Source organism: Haemorhous mexicanus, chromosome 11 (genome assembly GCF_027477595.1).
Source record: "Haemorhous mexicanus isolate bHaeMex1 chromosome 11, bHaeMex1.pri, whole genome shotgun sequence".
Taxonomy (NCBI): domain Eukaryota; kingdom Metazoa; phylum Chordata; class Aves; order Passeriformes; family Fringillidae; genus Haemorhous; species Haemorhous mexicanus.
In genome coordinates this window covers 8,673,340-8,686,734 of record NC_082351.1, presented here as the reverse complement: position 1 = coordinate 8,686,734, position 13,395 = coordinate 8,673,340, and the positions used below count along the sequence as shown (strand labels likewise).

At 39.6% G+C, this 13,395-nt stretch overlaps 1 long non-coding RNA gene across 1 annotated transcript in view; it reads right to left on the bottom strand.

Moving 5' to 3' along the window:
- Nucleotides 1-9,964, bottom strand: part of LOC132332218 (uncharacterized) — a 45,908-nt gene extending 35,944 nt beyond the window's left edge. The window contains exons 1-2 of the long non-coding RNA XR_009487839.1: nt 9,743-9,964; nt 4,781-4,852 (exon numbers count right to left, since the gene is read on the bottom strand). This is a non-coding gene — a long non-coding RNA (uncharacterized LOC132332218). The remainder of the gene's footprint in view (nt 1-4,780; nt 4,853-9,742) is intronic.
- Between the last annotated feature and the right edge of the window lie 3,431 nt (nt 9,965-13,395).

Sequence of the window (13,395 nt, the reverse complement as noted above, 5' to 3'; positions counted from 1 at the left end):
CTGTCTTAAAAGACTTCAAACGATTTTCCCATTTTGCAGTTGGTACAGCTCCTTCTACATAACACTGCCAAAAAACCCAACACAGCACAGAGACCAAGCCAAAAACATGATGTTTTTTCTGGGTTTTGTTGGGTTTTTTTTTCCCCTTCTATTTCAGGACCCAGATGCTGTCAAAGGCACACACAGTCTGCTCAAAGCAGCAGCTGGGCACACATGCCTCCAATTTAAATGTTGCCCACCTGTATCTGTGTTGGGGGCTTTTAGAAGTTCCTTCACATAGCCCAGAGCATCAGAACAAAGCTCAGCACCTGAGAACACTTTGCTTTGCTCTCCTTGGCAATGTTAGCATGTTTGTCCTGGCAGTGTTCACCCCAGAAGACTGAACCTCATTGAAGGGAGGCAAAACAGCCCCAAGGCCAGGTATCTCCCCCAGGTCTTCTCCTTGACTCTGCCCACATAAGCAATCAAATCCAGTCAAAGGTTAAGAAGAGGAATATAATGGGTAAAATTTAAGGGTGGGAGTAGGAATATTACAAGATGACAGCAAGTAAGCCACATCTCTACTTCAGTTCTTTCCCCTTGTAGCCACTCCAAAGATTAAAGGATGGTGAAAAAATACCTGCTACCCCTGCACGTGAAGTTAACTAGGGTCAATCTATAATGCCTGCCTAACACACTCACACCTGTACAGACATGCTGATATCTAAAAAAAACTTGTTTTCTCTGCTGACCTACACTGTATATAGGTTTGTGAAAGATAATTAGTATTTTTCAGCAATTAGAACTACACACTATAATGCTATGCAAAGAACAATAATTTGTTCATCACAGGTCTGTTCTGTTGGAATTGAAAAACAGTTCAAAGCACTCAACCTCCAGATTGTGCTGAAGTCTTTTAGAAACTCTCACTGGCTAACATTTGACTGACAAATAAAAACTTAGAAACCAAACCAGCCTTGTTAGCCTCTGCAGCATTGACCTGCCCAGGGATGTGGGTCAGTAGCAGAGTGCACGAGAGGTGCCAGGCAGGAGTATTGCTCCTGAGGCAGAGAACTTCCCTCAGTGCCCGTCACAGGTACTGCAACCAAAATAGTGCACTCAGTATTTATAGCCCCACAGAAAGGGTTTAGTCATCAGTGTGTGACAGGGACACACCCCTCAAGGGCTAAAAGTGAAAAACTGTCCAGGACTCCTGACCCGGATCTGGTGAGTGATGTACCTGCTCTCCACATTTTATTAGCTCCAGGTTTCCCTGCAGTTATTTACCCAGTGACATCTGAGCCTCCCCCTAAACAGCATGCCTGGAGCACAGCTAATGATTACATGATTAATCTGCATAACCCTTGACTCAAACAACTCTTGTCAACTCTTGACAAGAGCAGTTGACAAAACTGCTTTTCCAGCCCCTACAACACACAGCAAGTCACGCAAAATAAATTCTTAAGAGGCAGGAGGGCAAGGTCATTTGAGCCCTTGGTATCACTTAGTTGTGAGTGTATGTATATTCAAAACAGCAGAAAATGCTTTCCTCAAAAAGAAAGTGAAACAAGCAAGTGGTCTTTGCTTTAAATAAATGGCAGCAGGTGACACACCTGGCAAAACGTACCAAAATTAAACTTCAAATGAGAATGAAGCCTGAGTTTTATATGGAATTATTTACCAAACCAGGTTTTAGCAGAATCAAAAGGCTTTAAAAAAACAGAAATAAAATCACCACAAACCAAAAATCCCAGCCGGTGGAATCCCTCAACCCATTTTTAAGCTTTTCCATAAAACTCATGGGGGACTTCTCAGCTTGCCAGCACAGACTGCATTCATCTGAGCTTTTCACTGCTCTTTGAAAGGGTACACCAAGATAAGATTTCCAAGAAATCACAGCTGGTGTGCTCACAAATGAACAACCCAAGCTCATACAATGAGAAAGATTCCTTTTAATGCCCTGCATGAGATCTATTTCCTTCTTTGTTAGTGAAAAACACAGATCTCAGCTTTTGTAAAAATGTATACACCATGCCTGAAAGTGATGGTATCAGAAATGCCACTGCTTAGCTGCAACTAACTGCGATTTCCACTGCCCAAAGGCATCTTGAGGATAAGTGCTCCACATCCTGTTTTGATTGCCTCTGCCTCGCCTGTTTCTGTGCCCATGGATAAAAAAACCTGAAGAGCAGCATGGGGAAAAGCAAGAAAAATCCAAAACAAATTATGAATAAGAAAAGAGAGTCATCACCTAATTCCCTAGAATGTTCACATTTTTGTTTTGCTTCTCAAGCTGTAGAAAAAGATTAAAGTAGAACTAAAGAATGCAGCATGTAATTTGCAGCAGTTGTATTAGCATAAATACTTATTTTTAAGCATCTCTTTACCCAAACAGTACTTCCACACAGTGGTACTGCAGAACAGCTTTAAACCAGGACAGTAGAATGAAAAAGTACATAGTATAACTAAGGATTGCCCCAAAACCTCTTGATTACTTTCCTAGGCTTTGCTATCTTCAAAAGTATCAGAAGTCCCCAAGATAAAGATGTAGGATAGGGTGATACAACACTAGAAAGGCACATATTTGGTGTACTAAATACATTTTCTGACAACTCACCTTAAATGGAAAGAGAAACAGAGTGAGAATATAAATGGACAAAGCCTATTCTCTTCTGGAGATTAATTCTGATTTTATTTCTAAGTGGCCAAATTGCTTAACTCTGTGAATTAGTATTTTTACTGCTAACAGATGAAGCTGACATCACTAACAAGAAAGGCTGAAGAATCCACTTTTAGGTGTTTATTTTCATAAGTTATTTAGCCAGAAGGTTGTTGTATTGAATTTGCAACTGTGCAGAAAGATCCAGACAATATTTAATTTTGAATCCCTGTGTAGCCTGCACACTCCTAAATGCATTCTATAAAAATTGATTCATTTTTAACCAAGTGCCTCCTTGCTACTTAATTCTGATACACACATTTAAATTCCAGTTGCCATCCAAGAAAACTGATTTTTATTCAACAATGAACTCTCTTTGAACTCACAATGTCCAGAAAGATTTTTCTGGCTGTTGCTCCACTCAGAACAGTGTCAAAAGGGCAGAGACTTAAAGAATCTTTTCCCACAAGGTGTGTCCCTTCCTGGGCTGTCATCTGACAGACACATGAAAAACACGCAGTGACCACAGAAGAGAATAGCTTAAGGGACAAAGGTGACAGCTGTACAAACATATTTTCAAAGCCAGGTTTATGCAGGGCAGTGAAATGCTTGGTTCTTAACCTTCTGAAACCATCATGTATAAAGTCTCCCAAAATGTCTCCAAGACAAATCAAAGGCACAGAGCTCCAAAATGTGACTTCACAGAAAGTCAAACATCTTGTAAAATGAACAAGTCAGATTTTGCCTGTGGCAAATTTTACAGAAACCTCCTGACACCGCCTAAAAGGCTGGTTTGGTTTTGCTTTCTGAGTTTCTACCTCTTGGCTCTGGCTTGCAAAGGCTCAGGCAGATCTCAGTTTTAGCCTTCAAATTACAAAGTGTCCATGGTGTGTTTGACAGGGCTCCAGGACAGTGATGTCACACAGGCTGCCCCGAGCTGCACCACGTCCTGGCACCAGCTCTGCCAGGACACAGCCTGCCACTCCTCTCCTGCAGGGACTCAGAGCAGACAGACAAGAGGAAAGATGTAACCTAGAGGGGTGAAGCTTTGCCTGGTGTACAAGGGGAAAGCAATTCATTACAAAAACCAGAAAGAATTAATTTGGTGCACAAATGGGGACTCCCTTTAGCACTTGGCACCTCCAATAATAAAGAAATAGCTGAGGAGTTAGAACCAGGTGACACCAAAAAAGACCCTGATTTCCTTGTTCATCAGTGATGTGCATTTGGCCTACAGCAAGATTATTCTGGAAGCCAATTGCTTAAAGAGGTCTGCAGGTAAGAGAAGGGATTTTTCACCCATCTGAATAGAAACCATCATCCTCCTTTAGTTATTTTACCTTGAAGAGCTCCAGGTTGCCTGTGAACTTTACTACAGTAACAGAACTGGAGCAAAAACTCCTGCTGCCTTCCACTGAAACCACTCCAGGACAATTTCTGGATATTCAGTCAGCTTTACTGAAGCTGATGCAAACTACAAGAATATAGAGCACAGCACTGGACCATGACTCTGTGGATTTACTTCTGGGTTTTCCTGATGTTGTTTTAAGCATTGCAATTCACTTAATGAGGAAAAACAAAGATTTGAACAGAAAACAAGGTACACAGCTGAGCTGGTCAGGAATTCTTAGATGAAATAGCAAATAAGACTTTTAACCTGATGTGGGGAAAGGCTCTTCTGTCTGGATGATGGCCACTATAGCAGGGTCACAGCAGCCTGAAACAGCCAGCAGCAGTGCCAAGAAAAGACATTTTCTTGTACAGTGCACAGGAGGCACGGGCACAAAGAAGCCTCACAGAGACCTGAGAAGTCTGAACAGCAAAGTTGTTGGGGCTGTGCCAGCTTGTGCTCAGGCATGAGGACGTGGCTGCAGCGGCATGGCCAGAGCACTCTGGACACAGTGAGCAGCAGGGCAGCAGTGCAGGTGTGAAGCTGCAGCTGTGAAGCTGCTCAGCAGTGTCAGCACAACTTGTTCCTCAGGCCAGGTCTCTGAACATTCCTCATTTCAGAATGTGCTCCATTAAATGTGGCATGTGTGTTTCTCAGGTGAGAAGAAGCTTTAAGACTTGCAAGTTTTAACATTTGGCAAATCTTCCAGATTTCTCAGCTGAAGGAATAACAAAATGTAAAGATCAACTTACCTGATACTAACAGGTGTTTTCCAGTAGTTGTCACATTGCTTGCATGGCTCCTGAGTCACAGTACGAAAACCCCTTACCAGAAGAATCAGGTCAATGGGAGTATCCACAAGAAACCAGCAACATTAATAAGAAGAAAAAAAATATTTACATCTGAGTCAGCATTAATGAAACTGAATCACAGTTAGACAAACAAGGAAGTTAGGAAACTCTCTCTGACAGGTATTTTGTTTGGGGATTTCCTCTTCCATATAACTTGAGATATTTTAAACCAGTTTTTGTTACAGAAGCTGACTAAAGGAAAAATGACAGGAAATCAAATATTCCTCAAAATTAAGTACTATATTAATAGCATTAAATGACAGAGTCCTCTAAATCCAGTCTCTTGACTGTTGACATACAGAGTGATAAATTACTTTCACAATTCTTTATTTGATACAAAATGAACACACATGGCTAAGACAGTTTGCCCAGTATGCACATTATGATGTTATTTGTGTGTTCACATTAATGCACTCTCAAGTTTCTGGAAATTACAAAAAACTTATTCTGCTGATAAAGAAAAATTACATCCAGATAATATAAATTTACCTGCTCAAGGTATATTGACTTGCACCTAAAAAGGTTTTCAATGCACTTTGAGGAAGACAGGGGGTGTAGAGGACAGTTCATGGCCCTTGTAGCAGAAACAATATTGTTGTAGAAATATTGAAGCTGGCAACAGAAGGATTCACCCCAGTGAAACCACAAGAAAGGACAATCAGGACAGTAACACTGCTCAGTTATCTGTGAGGAATGCTGGTATGTAACTTGCATTATTTTTATCCTATTTACTGTGAAACCATCCGAGGGCTCTAATCCCAATTGCCATAACTGTGTCTTTGCTTTAGTTGATGCTCATGCTTATCCTCTACTTATTAGACGAAAATATGTGGTTTTTTCTCCACTCAGTGGTTCTTCACTTTGGCTCACCACTAACCTCTTTACAGCCAGAGTAGTTCTGAAAAGCACTTGCTCTGCATTGTTGAAATCAAAGGATAGAACTGTCATAACATCAACCAAAACTCCTCCATCACCTTCAGCACCTTAAATCTACATTTTGGTCTCTGGTCCAATGCACTGGACAGAGCTTCACCTCTACTTTGCTACATTAGGAAACCTCCATTTGGTCATGACATCTTGCTACTAAGTTTCTATGGCAATAATTAGAAGTCATGTTCAATTTCATGACTGAGTTCCTTTCATTAAAATTAAACATTTCTAACCAAATGCATTAATCCCTCTTGAGCAAGGGTGTCCGTGCAGAGGAACAGAAGAAAATACAAAGCTTTCATGGCAATTTAGCCAGATGGAATATAGAAAATATAGTTATTAATTTTAATCTGACTGAAGTTCGCAGAGCATTCCTGCCAACCCTCAACACTGAAAGAATAAATAATTTCCCTACTGACTGCTGCTTTAAGAGAATATAGAAACCAGATGAAAACAATGTTTTTTATAATGACTGGGCTAATCAAACATTTGTGGCAGACTCTGTAGCAAGTGAAGGACTATAAAAGAATATTTTTATTTTCTCTGAAAAGTGTATGGTGAGAAGAAATGAGATTTTTCGTGACTCACTGATATTGGTGTAACATTAAGTAAATTTTGTCTAGGCAACACTTAGGAAAAAGAAAGCTTTTGTTATTCCAATCCTTTATCTTTTAAATGGAAGGATGAGAAATATCCATCATTCACACTCAATCTATTCTTGAAGAATCCTAGAGCTGCACTTCCAGTACTAAGGAGTCTAAAGTAAGCACATGGACAAATTACAGGTAATGAAAAGAAAATAGAACTCATAGATCCTTTTGAAAGCCTTTCCATGTAAAACATCCAATGATTTGCATTACTGATGTCCAAGGCTGTGATGTTACTGCAGAATATTCTGAGTTTTAAAGAAAGAAAAAAATTACTGAAAGAAATTACTTCATTGCCTGGAAGAAGCATTTGAAATATCCAGCCAGCAAAATCCATTAAAGAAGGGCCATAAAGGTACTCTCAGACAATTCTGGCTTGAGCTGGATTTTCTCTGCCCTGGTCTGTAGATTGATCCCAAATCTCTCTCTACACCATTATGAAGATATTGATGCAAACTTTACTTCTCACTTTCCTCCCTCACCCATTATGGTCAATCATCTGTTTTCTTGTCAAAGGACATCCTTCCCTTTTTGTTTGTGTGAGCCTCTTGTACAGATATTTTCATCCTCAGCTCCAGAAGCTGTAATATTAACATGCCCACTCCGTGCCATTCATTATCTTCCTTACTCAGCCTCATATTCTACTTTCCTGCCCCCTTACAGTTGTCACATCTTTACAAGTCACAGGATTTCAATTTACACAGGGTTGGGTGAAAAGGGCTCCTTTCAGGCACAACTACAGGAAAGACCAAAAACAGCCACAGATTTCTTCCTCCCAAAAACTTAGGTGTCAAATTCAAACAATCACAAGAGAATGTCACAAAGACTTTTTACCTAACACATCTGCAGGATAGAAGTTGAGCCAAACACACTCCTAAGATTCAGAAAATAAAGAGCTCCCTGCTTTCATACTTTTTTTAGATTATTTTTTTTTTTAGTCTTGGTTTCAAATAATTTGAAAGGTAAAATTATCACCTGTGATGTTGTGCCTGTTTCTGACTGAAAGAGCAGAACTTTCAGTCATTTGGCAAGAGCCAAATATCACATGGAAGAATCACACAATAAAAATATGACCTGCCAAAAATGTGCAATGGCTCACTAAGTTTGACTGTAACATCATTAAACATTCTGGGTTCTTTTTACCTTTGCTATTTCAAATGTATTTTTTTTGCTTACAGGAAGGCACAAACAGAAAATGAAGGCATCAACATGAGTGGTTGGAAAACTAAGTGTACTCTGCAAAGAACATAATAGGATTAGGAAAACAGTAGCATTTCTTGTTAAATAGGGAGCAAGGAGACTGCTTATGAGGTTTGGGGTTACTTGATCTATTCAGGAAAGCATCTTAGCAGCAGCTGATCACAAGAGGAAGGCGTGAGGCACAAGGGCACAGAAAACATGCCCTGAGCACAAGAAGGAACAATTCATTCCTTTCATCTCTTCTGTGCTCTACTCTGAGATTAATATTCCAACAACTACTGCAAACTGACTAAAGGAAAATATTTATCCTCTTCTCCAAAACTTTACTCAATAATTAAGGGAAAAAACCAGTAACAGAATCACCAAAAGTTCGGTAAAGAACACGGGACAAGGAAAGGAAGCACAATAATATGGATGCAAAAGAATTTTCACATTTAAATGAGATTCAGCCTCATGAATCATTAACATTTCCATCTCACAAGGACAAGTTATCTCAAGACATCTAACTGCTTTGATGTTCTTTAAATGGGACATAAATACAATTCCTTCTATTACATTTCTGCTGTCAAAGACAACTTCTGTGGCTGGTTTGATTTTCTGTTGTTTGGGGTTTGGTGTTTTGTTCTTTGGGGTTTTTCCCCCCCTGCAGTTCCATTTTCATCAACTACACAAAGCAGCTTTCCCTTCTCGGAAAACAGCAGATTTAAGCCAAATCAGTCCGTGAGACAAAGATAAGCATCTTCTGCTTCATGATGGAAATCAATCTGATTTTGCAATTGATGATTTGTAAAGCTACACGCCAAGTGATGAAACCTGACACCCTGGACAAGCACCAGCTCCTGACAGTAAACAAACTTCAACAGCCGTGGAACTGAACCCTGCACTGTTTCCATTTGCCATCCAACTTCCTTGTGATAAAAGCACCAAATGGATTGGAATACATGCCTGAGCACGGCTGGTTTAGATCATTTTCTACAAAGCATCTCATTTTAGATGTTTCACTTATAATGCAAATAAACAACAAAAGAAGGTCACTAACTGGTGACCTTTTGTCTAAAGATGATGTTTGCCCTTGCCAAGAACTCCATTCCTTCAAATCCCTGGGGGACTCTGTGCATGAATGATTTTGCATCTGAAGTTCCTTACCTGAACTTCACCTACTCTGAGCTAACAAAACACCGAAGCTTGGTAAGTTACTCAGGATTCCAGCACCTGGAAGTGAAGTTTGCAGCTGAACTGGACAGTGACAGAGTGCACAGCTGCTCTTTAGCCTGGATTTCCCCAGTGCAGAAGGGTTTTGTTCCTCACTGAGGAAGCTAAACCTGAGCATTGACTTTCAGCTCTTCACCTGAGTGCTCTGCAATGTTGTCAAAAATTGGATTTAAACACTGAAATAGTAGTAGCATCCCCTCCTTAAAGGTGCTTTCCAAACTCTCTCCTGCATCATGCAGCTGCTGGATTTCAAGCCTGGGAGCCCTGGTATTTCAGGACCCCACCTAACACCAAGTGAATTTCATCAGAACTCTTTTTGGAGCAGTAAGCAGTCCAGGACATAGTTTGAAATTACCAAAGCTGTAAGTGACAGATCATTTATTAGCAATAAGCTGAGGACAAAGCCATAGGAGTACAGAGACATGAGTGCCCTGTCCATTCTTGCACTCTACAGCACTTAAAAGATTTTACTAATAAAAGCCGATTATAACAACTAAATATTTGCAATTCCTTTAATGAAAAAAGAATCAGAAAGTGTTTAATTATTTTATGTTACATATGCAAAAATCCCCCATATACAGCAAGCTATTCTGAAAAGCAAATTTATTGGAAACCAGACAGCACATCCTGCAAGCCTGGGCTCTATTCATGAACACTTCCCAACAGCAGCAGCCCCAAACTGGAGCAATTTCAGCCATCACAAACCTGGGCGTGGCTTCTTTATCTTTGCAGTTCATTCTGCTTGCCCTGCAGCTGAACTTAGCCTATTAATATATAACACTGAGGAAAGATTTCCTCTGGAGACAGCAATGCACTTAAAACAATAGGTGGCTGTATTATTTTCATCTTACAGCAACAGCAAGTGATCACATACCAGCTCTCCTGGTCTCCAAACACCTCCTCCTTTGGAGCACATTCCACTTCAGTGGGATCACAGAGACAATTTCTCCCAAATCAGGCATAATAGTGGTGCAAACCAGCACCTTCCTCATCTGCAGTGTTAAATAAAACACGAATCAGAATCTCAAAGAACAACATGCTGCTTCTCTCAAGCATGTTCTGAAGTACCAACAATTTCTACAGAACATGGCAGAAATGTGATATGAAGACAGCTGGCAAGAAACCAGCACAAGAGCACCAGTAAACTGCTACTTTGGTCAAGTTAATTAACAGTCTTAATGGTCCTACAAAAGTCAGAATGGTGAGAAACACATATTTAGATATTTTGGTTTTAGACTCTGGGGAAAATACTCTTTTACAGAGAGGGCTGGGGCTTGATGAGGGTGTATTAGGCACAACCAGTCCCCGGGGTAACAGTGCAAACAATTGTTCTTGACATTTGAGCTGCACCACCATTATTCAGTCACTGATGTGACACTCCCCCTGCAATCCCACCCCCCTCAGCAGTAAATGCTCAGACAAAAACTCCCACCTCCTTCACCAAACGGGACCACTTCCTCATTACTGTGGTAACAGCACGTTGAGCTGGAGAATCAAGAGGAGATGAGCGCAACCTTTTCAATCTATTCCCTGTGATAACTAAGAAAATCCTTTCTACCAGCTAATGCCAGGAAGATGACAATTAAACAGCAGGCATGCACATCAATCACAATCATCAAGCAAAACAAAGTGGTGCCCAGTTCAGAGCTGCACTGGCCTCAGGCAGGCAGCTTTCCTGCCTCTCTGCATCACACCAACTTTCAGCACCCTGCAGAGTGAAACTTGAAACTGGGGAAATGATGGATGGTTTCAAACACCCACACCTGAGAGTCATAACCATCATTCCTACTCATTCACATGTACCTGGAAATAAGGCACATTTTCAATAGAAATCTCCATAAGATTGGGATGTCTCTGTGCTGGAGGATGATAAGTTCTTAAAAATAACAATTTGAAGACTCTCTGGGAAGTAGATTTATCCATCTACATTAGTTTCTCTTCATGATAATACTATATTGTAGATGTCACCAAAGTCTATCAGCTGTGTTAACATTTACATCACGTATTTCAATATCATTTATTCATCCAGTTTCTCAGAAAAATGTACCTGCTAGTGAAATCTGAGCCAAAACTTGTAGCCCACATGATATTCCCAAGATCTGAACAACAGTTTTGTATTTGCAAAAAGTGAGAAAAGCTAAATCATCTGGAATGACTCTTCATCACTCACAAGACAAGTTAAGATGCAAAATTGTAATTACACGTTGTCAAGTAAAAAAAAAAAAAAAAAAAAAAAAAAAAAAGTTTTTTCCCAGAGTTTCTTTAGGTTTTTTTTTGGGGGGGTTTTTTTGTTGGGTTTTTTTTTTTTCTTTGCTGTGGCTTTGGGGAGGTTTTTTTTTAGCTTTTAAATGTGTTTATTTTCCTGAACTCTCTTCAATGAGGGATTTCTAGAACCTGTCTATTAATGAAGCTGTAAAGAAGAAAGAAGAGCACATGTCCAGGCAACAAATCACTACCTGGAAGGACTCAATCTACTGAGTTTTTTTTCAATTGCTTGAACCAAAATGCACATGAGTCATTTTGTCAAAGCTAGAATTACTAATATTAAAAAGGGGATTAACGTGATAATTATTCCTGATGCCCAAATAAGTGCCCCTCAATCTGCAGAGACATTTAAAAGCTGAAAGAGCTATCAGATTGTCCTGAGTAGAACAACACTGCACTAAAATTCCATTAATAATGGGAAATTTGCTCAAAGTGGCCCAAACCAACCCCAATTAAAACAAACCCTGCCCTTCAATATGCCAATAACTTGGAATGTTTAGAGATTTTCTGCCTATCTATAATTGTAAAATAAACAGGAAAAAAAGGAATTCTGAAAAGCTCCAACACACCACTGCAGTTGTTGGATACAAGAAATGTGATTTTGTCTCAAGAGGGACGTGCAGCACTTCCTGCTCTATGCAGACCCCATGCTCTGAATTAAGACACACACAGGCTCAGGACAAATACAAATGTTTATTTCTATTTGTTCTGAGCAATGTTCTGGACAAATACAAATGTCTAACTGTGAACCACAAGTTCAACATGTAGAGACCACAGGGTACACCAGAACTCCCAAGAGCTACAGGCAGTGGCTTAGGCATATACTTAGTCCCATGTTTTACAATAACTTGCCAATTTTTTTGTCTTGGCATTTGCTGCACATTGCCAGTCTTTTAAATTAACGTGAATTCAAGTAGGTGGAATATACAGTTCCAGGGAAATTCCATTATAACTTATCATAAATGAATCTTACCACCTACTATACCATCAAGTTCCTGTTGTGCCTACGGATTAGTTCACTCAAGTATTTAACTGGTTTCTTATTAAAGCATCTGAACTCTGAAATTGTATGTTTTCCAAAACTTGAAAGGCACTCACAAGGAACTCACTTGATAAAAATCAGTCATATTCTTGCAGTTTTAGCTCATGATGACTGTACTCGTGTGCATCTATTTTTATTAGGATATTTTGTCAGTTAGTAATTATTTGTACATCTTCCCTGATTAAATAAAGGATTGATAATCCAAATCACAAATTTATGAAAAATAACTTGATTTAATTATACTAGTATTAGAAAATATGAAAATCAACTTGCATAAAGGATATATTTATATTCAAGTAACATTACCCAGAGCACACACAATTTCTTTTCTGAATATCTTGACATTTTGTCTTCAGTTTCAGCACAGAGGGAAAAAACCCAACTTAAAAAACGCCCAAAAACAACAACTCTAGAAACAAACCCAAAACCAAACCAACAGTGACAATCTGCATATGTTGATTAAAATTAAACTCACCCAGGCCTTGCTAGAGAGAACTCAGGATGGATTCCTTCATCCAGTTCAAACCAGTTCTCCCATTTTGGCACAAGCACGGATCTTTACTAACCAACTTCCAGATTAACATGGCAATGAAAATAATAAAAGCTTTTCTCAGCAGCCTTCATTTCTCCTGAAAGCTCATAGGTGGAGGTTAAAGTAAGGCAATGGGAAAAGGAGCCACACAAGTCCCTGGCCACCATTCTGGCAGCATTCATCAGAGGCACTGTCTAGCAGGAATTCAGGAGTTAAATATTTTGACTTTGACAGGAACATCTGTTTAAGCCATCTGCATATTTCCCTTGTGACCATTCGTCCACCAGAAGCTGGGCTAAAGCTAAAGGTATTTTGTATATTAAGAAATACCTGTAAAAGGAGGAAAAAAGAAGTACAAAAGGAAAGGACAAGGAAAAAAAGGAAGAGGAACACAGAAGCATCCAAACAATAACAGCAGAAGGATTTTCCAACAGAAGGATATTCCCAAGACAAAACCAGCAGAAGTCTCAGAGGAGAAAATGAGAATGTAAAGAAGAGATGAATCCAAGCTGGAACATTTGGACCCATGTGCAAACACAGCCAGTTGAAAGCACACGACCCTGCCTGGGAGCAGACCCCAAGGCTTGAGTCTGCATTTGTTTATTTTTTTCCTGAAAACTAAATAGGCTTCAGTTCAGATTAGGATGACATTGAAGTTTTTTGCTGCTTTACTATAATTCCATAATTC